Raw genomic sequence first — 9,994 nt, 5'->3', positions numbered from 1 at the left:
AGAGAAGCCACTGGTGAAACCTATGGCCCCCGGGTCTATCTTTTATCATATAAGGTTTCCATCTACTTTTATTTGCATCTTTCTCTTTCCAATCTATATCATAAAAATACCAAAAATATTTATCTTATCATATTATCTCTATCAGATCTCACTTTCGCAAGTAACCGTGAAGGGATTGACAACCCCTTTATTGTGTTGGTTGCGAGGTTCTTGTTTGTTTGTGTAGGTGCGTGGTACTTTTGAGGAGCCTCCTACTGGATTGATACCTTGGTTCTCAAAAACTGAGGGAAATACTTATGCTACTTTGCTGCATCACCCTTTCCTCTTCAAGGGAAAAACCAATGCAAGCTCAAGACGTAGCATTCACCATCTGTTTTGAGTAAACTTGCGACACCTAATCCTACTTCTGCTACTAATTCTGATATGTCGCATGGTATTGATGATGCCACTTCTGCTATGCGTGATGCTTATGATGAAACTACTTCTATCCTTGATACTACTGTGCCATTAGGTGAATTCCTTGATGAACAACTTCCTAGGGCTAGAGAGAATGAAATTATTGGAACTGATAATATTGATGAAAGTGATGATGAAGATTCTCCACCTAGATATGAATTGCCTATTGTGCCTAAGGGTTATCTTACGGATGAAGAAACTGCTAGAGATTTTCTTGCTTGCAATGATAGATCTGATCTTAAGAAATTACTCCCTCCATTCCTAGATGTAGGGTGTATAATTTTTGGCACGGATATTAAAGAACGCACATGGAGGGATAATTTCACAAGTTTTGGGCGAGATTGCACCTGACTAATTGACATGAGAAAATAGAGGAGATTGCCTAATATAAGGAAATGTAACCGAATCCCTAAAAAAATTACCCAAACGAGTGGTGCAACGCAATACACCTTATATTTTGGATTTTTTCTCAAAAAACTATACACCTTATATCAAGGAACGGAGGGAGTATTAGCTAAGCTTAAAGAAAATTCTTTGAATGCTAGAATGAAATATGACCGTGCTTTTGCTACTTCACCTATCTGTGTTACTGATAAGGATAATGATTTCTCTGTCGATCCTGAGATAATTACTTTGGTTGAATCTGATCCTTTTTATGGCTACGAATCTGAACTGTTGTGGCACATCTTACTAAGTTAAATGATATAGCCACCCTATTCACTAATGATGATAAAACTCGTTACTACTATATCCTTAAATTATTTTTATTCTCACTAAAGGATGATGCTAAAGTATGGTTTAATTCTCTTGATCCTGGTTGTGTGTGTAGTCCCTAGGATATGATTTATTACTTTTCTGCTAAATATTTCCCCGCTCATTAGAAACAAGCTGCCTTAAGGGAAATATATAATTTTGTGCAAATCGAAGAAGAGAGTCTCCCTCAAGCTTGGGGAAGGCTTCTCCGATTACTTAATGCTTTGCCTGATCATCCTCTCAAGAAAAATTAAATACTTGATATCTTTTATAATGGACTAACCGATGCTTCCAGAGACCACCTGGATAGTTGTGCTGGTTGTGTTTTCAGGGAAAGAACTGTTGATCAAGCTGAATTGTTATTGAATAATATGTTGACTAATGAAAACAATTGGACACTTTCTGAACCAAATCCTAAGCCAACTCCGAAGAAAAGGGGTATTCTATTTCTCAGTCCTAAAGATATGCATGAGGCAAAGAAATCTATGAAAGAAAAGGGTATTAAAGCTGAAGATGTTAAGGATTTACCACCTATAGAAGAAATACATGGTCTTGATAACCCGACACAGGTAGTAAAGGTAAATTCTGTCTATATGATAAAGCTGAAAATCCTGTCTACTAAGTTTGTTAGCCAATGCTTGGATGAGTTTGATGACTTTATTGCTAAACAATAAAACTTCAATGCTTATGTTGGTAGACAATTGAAACGTAATGCTTATATGATTGAACACTTGAGTGATTATATGTCCATAGTTAAAGGTGAACTTAAATTTATTAGTAAACATGCTTCCATGGTTACCACTCAAGTAGAACAAGTGCTTAAAGCACAAAATGATTTGTTGTTAGAGTAATGACTAGAGGGGGAAAAATGACTCAGGAACCTTTGTATCCTGAAGGCCACCCTTAGAGAATTGAGCATGATTCTCAGAGAACTAATGTTGATGCACCTAGTCCTTCTAAAAAGAAGAAAAAGAAAAAATATAGGACTTTGCATGCTTCTAGTGAACCTGTTGCAGACACACCTAAGAATCCTGATGATATTTCTATTTCTGATGCTGAAACACAAGCTGGTGATGAACATGAACCTAGTGTTGATGTTAATGATGATGTTCATGTTGAAGCTCAACCTAGCAATAACAATGATGTAGAGATTGAACCAGCTGTTGATCTTGATAACCCACAATCAAAGAATTAACATTATGATAAGAGAGACTTCATTGCTAGGAAGCACGGTAAAGAAAGAGAACCATGGGTTAAGAAACCCATGCCTTTTCCTCCTAAACCATCCAAGAAAAAGGATGATGAGGATTTTTAGCGCTTTGCTGAAATGTTTAGACCTATCTTTTTATGTATGCGCTTGACTGATATGCTTAAAATGAATCCTTATTCTAAGTACATGAAAGATATTGTTACAAATTAAAGGAAGATACGGGAAGCTGAAATTTCCACCATTCTTGCTAATTATACTTTTAAGGGTGGAATACCAAAGGAACTAGGAGATCCAGGAGTACCAACTATACCATGCTCCATTAAAAGAAACTATGTCAAAACTTCTTTATGTGATCTTGGAGCCGGTGTTAGTGTTATGCCTCTCTCTTTATATCGTAGACTTGAATTGAATAAGTTGACACCTACTGAAATCTCTTTGCAAATGGCCGATAAATCAACTGCTATACCTGTCGGTATTTGTGAGGATGTGCCTGTTGTGGTTGCAAATGTTACTATCTTAGCAGACTTTGTTATTCTTGATATTCCCGAGGACGATAGTATGTCGATTATCCTTGGAAGACCCTTTTTGAATACTGCAGGGGCTGTTATTGGTTGCAACAAAGGAAATGTCACTTTTCATGTTAATGGTAATGAGCATACGGTACACATTCCGAGGAAACAACCTCAAGTTCACAGTATCAATTCTATTTGAAAAATTCCAGCTATTACTATTTGAGCTTTTGAATTTCCTCTTCCTATTGTCAAGAAGAAATATGCTATTCATATTGTTGGGGATGTGCATATCCCCGTTGAGGTAACCTAGTGTTATTCGAAATTTCTACGGTTTCATACGATTCGGAATGAGTTTGTTAACAAGACTTGATCAACCTTGTTAATGGATTCCTTTTGATGAGCATGAGATTAAATAAAGCAAAAATAGTATTTTCTGTCTATTTTCTGAATTATCCTTGCAATAAAAAATACCCCCAAAATAAAAGTTCTCCAAATGCCCTGAAATGAAATATGATTTTTTCTAGAATATTTGAGAATATTTGGCACTGAGAACACACGAGAGGGGGCAACCACCTGGCCACGAGGGTCCAGGGCACACCCACCTCCCTGGGGTGCGCCCCCCTGCCTCGTGGGCCCCTGGTGGCCCCCCTCCACTCATTCCAGCACCCACACACTCCTTCCTCCGAAAAAATCACCAACGAGCTCAAGCATGAGTTCTAGCTCATCTTGCTGCCGTTTTCGATCTCCTTGCTCCAAGCTCCACTCACAAAACTGCTTTGGGGGATTGTTCTTTGGTATGTGACTCCTCGAATGGTCCAATTAGTTTTTGTTTTAATGCATTATTCATTGCAGTTTTTTGCTACTAAGGTGACCCTGTTCTTGAGCTTTCATGTCAAATTTATATGGTCCCCAGTAGTTCTAACGCATGATATAGTCTCTAGGCACTTGTGGGAGTAGTTTCTATCAATTTTGTTGAGTTTGGTTCACTTATATTTGGAGTTACTAAAATTTTCAGAAAATTTTCAGAGGAAGAAATATGTTTGGGAAAATGTACCAATGTGGTTCTTCAAGGAAGCAAGGACCTAGGCCCGCAATACGTGAGCCGGACGATGAACCACCGAGGGAAGCTCAAGTGCGACCTTATGAATGGCCGTCAGAGGATATTATGGTCCAAGCAGGCATCAAGGATGAATTTGACGCATATGTGTGTAATGCTGAACTCGAGGGCTTCATGCTAGATAAGTTCCCTCAGTATTACCACTTAACTGATTCCTTTGTGAGAAGGTTCAAATTTACACCTTCACGCAATTCTCACAATGTCGTATTTGACCTTTATAATAAATCTTATACCATGGACTTAGAAGATTTTAATACCGCTTGTAAACTCCCGCAATGGGGTAGTGCTAGTGAACCTCGCAAATCTGAATTTAAAGATTTTCTTGCTAGTATCACTGTGGGGGAATCTAGAGAAATAGCACAAGCTACCATAGGCAGCATTCATTTTCCTGCTATACATTATTTTGCTCTCTTTATAGGTAGATGCATAAATGGCAAGGACGAGGCATGTCACATGTGTGTTCCAGATCTTAGTGTCCTCAAGAGTGCTGTAATAGGAGATAAACAATATAACTTGGGGGCCATTATTGCATGTAGGCTGCATAATAATAGCTTAAATGGAGACTTGTTTGGTGGGATTTATGCAACCCGTGTGGCTAATTTTCTTGAGATACCCATACATGAAAATGATATGGAATTGCCTCCATTTTATCTAATTATGATGCTATGGTTCGTCATCAGTTTGCTGAGAGGAATGAACAGTTCCTCCAGTACCGACTAATCTTTGACAGACGGCGTACTGTCCATGTTGCTCTCCCAGCTCTCACTTTCTTTGACTTTCAGGAAAAAAGGAGATATATTATAACCAGGGAGGAGGCAAACGAGTATGAGAGGAGGACGGAGGCAGCTTGCCTCCAGGCTACAGCTCATCAGGCAGTAGCTGCTACATCTCAGTACGACCCTAGCTACAACTTTGATCCATGGGCATAGACCAACTTAGGCCCAAAAGCCTAAGCTTTGGGGAGTATGTATTTCTCACCGACATTATATTCATGTTCACACACTCATTCTAGTTGTCGGTACTCATACTTTTTCATTATACTATCCATGCTAGTTTATTTTCTTTTCTAAGCCTTCTTCCGTGTGTTTGAAAAACCTTTAGAAAAACAAAAAAATTAGTTGTAGCTTTTAGCTAGTTTACTTTCCATGCCTGTAGTAGTAGTAATTCAAAGAAAACTCAAAAATATTTCTCGTTCTTCTTTTTCTTGTTGGGAGCTTTCCTGTGTAAATAGTTTTATTTCTTTTCTTTTCTTTGGGGGTCGAGAGGAGAAGACCAAGATGAAAATGTTGAGTGGCTCTCATATGCATTATTGTTGATTTAACCAAGAGCCCATATTACCTTGTCCTCTCCCTTGAATTGAATGCTTGCAGATGCCAGCTTAGTCCAATGCACATGCACTATTATTATTATCCACACCGTTCGGTCATGCAAGTGAAAGGCAATAATGATGATATATGATGGACTGATTGAGATGAGAGAAGCTGGTATGAACTCGACTTATCTTGTTTTTGTAAATATGATTAGTTCATCGTTCCTGATTCAGCCTATTATGAAGAAACATGTTTGCTATGATAATTAGAGATTATAGTTGCTTATGCCATGCTTAATTAGCTATGAGTTTATAATGGTTTACCTTGCGTGCCAACATGCTTTTAAAATGGTCGTGATGTGGTATGATAGGGTGGTATCCTCCTTTGAACAATTCGAGTGGCTTGACTTGGCACATGTTCATGCATGTAGTTGAAACAAAATCAACATAGACTCCACAATATTTATGTTCATGGTGATTTAAATCCTACTCTTACTTGCACTTAGTGTTGATTAATTTTAATGCATGTTCATGGCTATTGTCGCTCTCTAGTTGGTCGCTTCCCAGTTTCTTTCTAGCCTTCACTTGTACTAAGCGGGAATACTGCTTGTGCATCCACTTCCATAAATCCCAAAGTTATTCCATATGAGTCCATCATACCTTCCTATATGCAGTATCTACCTGCCATTCCAAGTAAATTTTTATGTGCCAAACTCTAAACCTTCAAATGAAATTCTTTTTTGTATGCTCGAACAGCTCATGTATAAACTAGGGTTGTCTGTATCTTCCATGCTAGGCGGGTTATTCTCAAGAGGAGTGGACTCCGCTCCTCACTCACGAGAAAATGGCCGGTAACCGGGATGCCCAGTCCCATGCTCAAATCAAATCAAAATAATTGCAAAAAAAAACTCCCCCAGGATTGTTATTAGTTGGAGGCACCCGTTGTTTCGGGCAAGCCATGGATTGATGATTGTTGGTGGTGGGGGAGTACAAACTTTACCATTCTGTTCGGGAACCTCCTATAATGTGTGTAGCATGGAGGAAATCGAGATCTCTTGGTTGTTATGTTGACAATGAAAGTATGCCGCTAAAAATATTATTTATCTCTATTTCAAAATCGAGCTCTGGCACCTCTACAAATCTATTATAACACTTCTGGTTCAAAAGAAAATCTATGAAAAACAAGAGGGGTTTCTCTGGATGTACAACAAAACCAGTAGTTAGCAGAATTAGATTATTCCTGCCTACAAAAAGCACTATAGCTGCTCACCTTTCCTCCATTTCCCTATATTTTTATTGCAATAGAGCGCAGTACAAAACATTGCAGGAGATTACAACCATGACGAACAAAGGTGAGAAAAAAATCACACTTTTCTCTCTTGATCTCTTTTTTGGTTGTAGATTTGTAGATCAATTTCTTCAGTTTTCAACCTCTAATGGCGCAACCATTGCAGATCCTTCTGATGGGGTGGAATAAGAAAGAAGAGGGAGAAGAAGAAGGGTGTGGTGATAGCTGGGGACCGAAGAAGAAAGGAGGGAGGGGCAATGTTTTGGTGAAGCACGTGAAGGGAAGGAGAGAAGCTGGGTGGACGGAGGGATGTGGGAGACGGTCAACCCTTTCCTCTCCAAATCTGGACTGAGGGGGGACCAAAACATACCAAATATGGGAGGCTGCCAGGGGGCATTAGCGGGCACACGTTTGCCCGCTAGACGCCTCCGCTGGAAAATAATGAAAATCTGAACTAAACTAACCCAAAATCAAATCTAAGCCTTTCTATGCATGGCAATGGAGATGAGTTGGATAAATCTACAACTGAATTCAACTGAAAAACAATGAAAACCTGACCAAAACTGAACCACAATCAAAATTGGAATAATGAAAATCTGAACTAAACTAAAGAAAACAAAAGCCTTTCTGTGTGTGGCAATGGAGATGAGTTGAATGAATCTGCAACTGAATTCAACTGAAAAATATCATGGAAACCTAAACAAAAGGGAGTATCCTATACAGCTACATAATTTGAATCCCGAGTGGAGCTAGTCATGCCGCATGCAGACCGCGGTGTTGTGCTGCTGTGTGCAAACCATGGAGTTTCGAGTTGCTGCCTTTATGCCCATAGCTCTGTGGGTGCCTGCAGCAGCGTGGCCATCTCCTCGTCAGTGATGGTGCCCAGCCACACGAGCTCCATGTCAAACACCTCATCCATCCACTTCTCGCGCACCACCGACTACACCAATGATGGCAGGTCGAGCGCCCCGTCGACGCCGTCCTGCATGGATGCGTGCGTCGGGGACTTGCCGGTGAGGAGCTCCAGCAGGAGCACTCCCAGGGAGTAGACGTCTGCCTTCAGCGTGGGCCTCCATGTGTCCAGCACATCCAGGGCGCGGTAGCCGCTGGCGCCTGTGATGGCGAACGTGCATGCATATGGGGTAGAGGCCGAAGTCAGGGAGCGCGTGCTCCCCCGGCTCCGCCGATGCCCGGCCGCGCCTGCTGCTGCTGCTGCTGCTGGCAGCGGCAGCGGTTGTTGCTAGATAATGGGATTTTCTTCGAGCCCAGTGATGGATCTCGATAAAGACGGGGAGGAAGGCCGGCGAGGTCGGGATGGCGTGGATCTGGCTGCAGGAGGTCGATTCCGGCCGGATATGGGCGAGGCGGCGTTAGTCGTTCACCATGGCTGCTCCTGTAGAAGAAGGGGAGAGGCAGTCCTTGCGTGAGAGGGAGAAACAGAGGGGAAGGAAACGGACAAGTGGGAGAGTAGGGAGAGGGACGCGAGGTGTGGAGGTCCGGCGATGGTATCCGGTGGCATGACAGCCGGTGGCGAGGCCGAGCGTGAAGGCGGCGGGGTGGCGAGGGGCTCCCGATCCTCCCGATCTGGAGCTCGGGGGTCGCTGCTCGGGATCCCACGAATGAAATGTTTTTTCACCGTTGACCACTTAATTAGTACCACGGGTTAATTAATAGAAAACAGTAGGGACTTTCCTATAAAAACGACGCGACAGTGAACCCGACAGACTCAATCCGTGCTTTATTATTAGGGAAAGATTTTATGAATATGTGTATCATTACGATCGAGATTAAATAAACCATTTATAGTGGATGTATGACCATAGAAGGTTTTATTCATGTAGATAGAAGAACAATTATTCTCTAACTTAAATGAATAACTGTATCGCAATAAACATGATCAAATCATAGTCATGCTCAATGCAAACATCGAATAACATTTTTTTAGGTCCAACACCAATCCCGATGGTATAGGGAGTGTGTGATGGTGATCTTATCAACCTTGGAATCACTTCCAACACACATCATCACCTCGCCCTTAACTAGTATCTGTTCATTTTGCAACTCTTGTTTCGAGTTACTAATCATAGCAACTGAACTGGTATCAAATACCCTAGGGTTACTATGAACACTAGTAAAGTACACATCAATAACATGTATATCAAATATACTTTTGTTTACTTTGCCATCCTTCTTATCCGCCAATTATTTTGGGTAGTTTCGCTTCCAATGATTAATCCCTTGCACTAGAAGCACTCAGTTTTAGGCTTAAGTCTAGCTTTGGGTTTCTTCACGGGAGTGAAAACTTGCTTGTCATTCTTACTGAAGTTCCCTTTCTATCACTTTGCCCTTTTATTGAAACTAGTGGTCTTGTTAACCATCAATACTTGATGCTCTTTCTTGATATCTACCTTTGCTGATTTCAGCATCACAAAGAGCTTGGGAATTACTTTCGTCATCCCATGCATATTATAGTTCATCACGAAGTTCTAGTAACTTGGTGATAATGACTAGAGAACTTTGTCAATTACTATCTTATTTGGAAGATTAACTCCCACTTGATTCAAGCAATTGTAGTACCCAGACAATCTGAGCACATGATCACTGGTTGAGCTATTCTCCTCCATCTTGTAGGAAAATTACTGTCAGAGGTCTCATACCTCTCGACATGGGCATGAGACTGAAATATCAATTCCATCTCTTGGAACATCTCATATGCTCTGTGGCGTCCAAAATGTTTTTGAAGTCCTGGTTCTAAGTCGTAAAGCATGGCACACTAAACTATCAAGTGGTCATCATATCGAGCTTTGTCAAACATTCATAACGTCTACATCTGCTCCTGCAATAGGTCTGTCACCTAGCGGTGCATCAAGAAATAATTCTTCTGTGCAGCAATAAGGATAATCCTCAGATTACGGACCCAGTCCGCATCATTTCTACTAACATCTTTCAACTTATTTTTCTCTAGGAACATATCAAAAATAGTGGAGCTACAACACGAGCTATTGATCTACAGCATAAATATGCAAATACTATCAGGACTTAGTTCATGACAAATTAAAGTTCAATTAATCATATTACTTAGATAGACATCCCTCTAGTCCATTATATGTGAATGTAGAGCTTATCGCACCCAATCATCACGTGGTGTCTCGGCACGACGAAATGTAGCAACAGTGCATACTCAGGGAGAACACTTATACCTTCAAATTTAGTGAAGGATCATCTTATAATTCTACCGCCGTACTAAGCAAAATAAGATGCATAAAAGATAAACATCACATGAAATCAAAATATGTGACATGATATGGCCATCATCAACTTGTGCCTTTGATCTCCATCTCCAAAGCAC

Source organism: Triticum dicoccoides, chromosome 2B, assembly GCF_002162155.2.
Source record: "Triticum dicoccoides isolate Atlit2015 ecotype Zavitan chromosome 2B, WEW_v2.0, whole genome shotgun sequence".
Lineage (NCBI taxonomy): Eukaryota > Viridiplantae > Streptophyta > Magnoliopsida > Poales > Poaceae > Triticum > Triticum dicoccoides.
Note: the sequence above shows the minus strand (reverse complement) of the source record.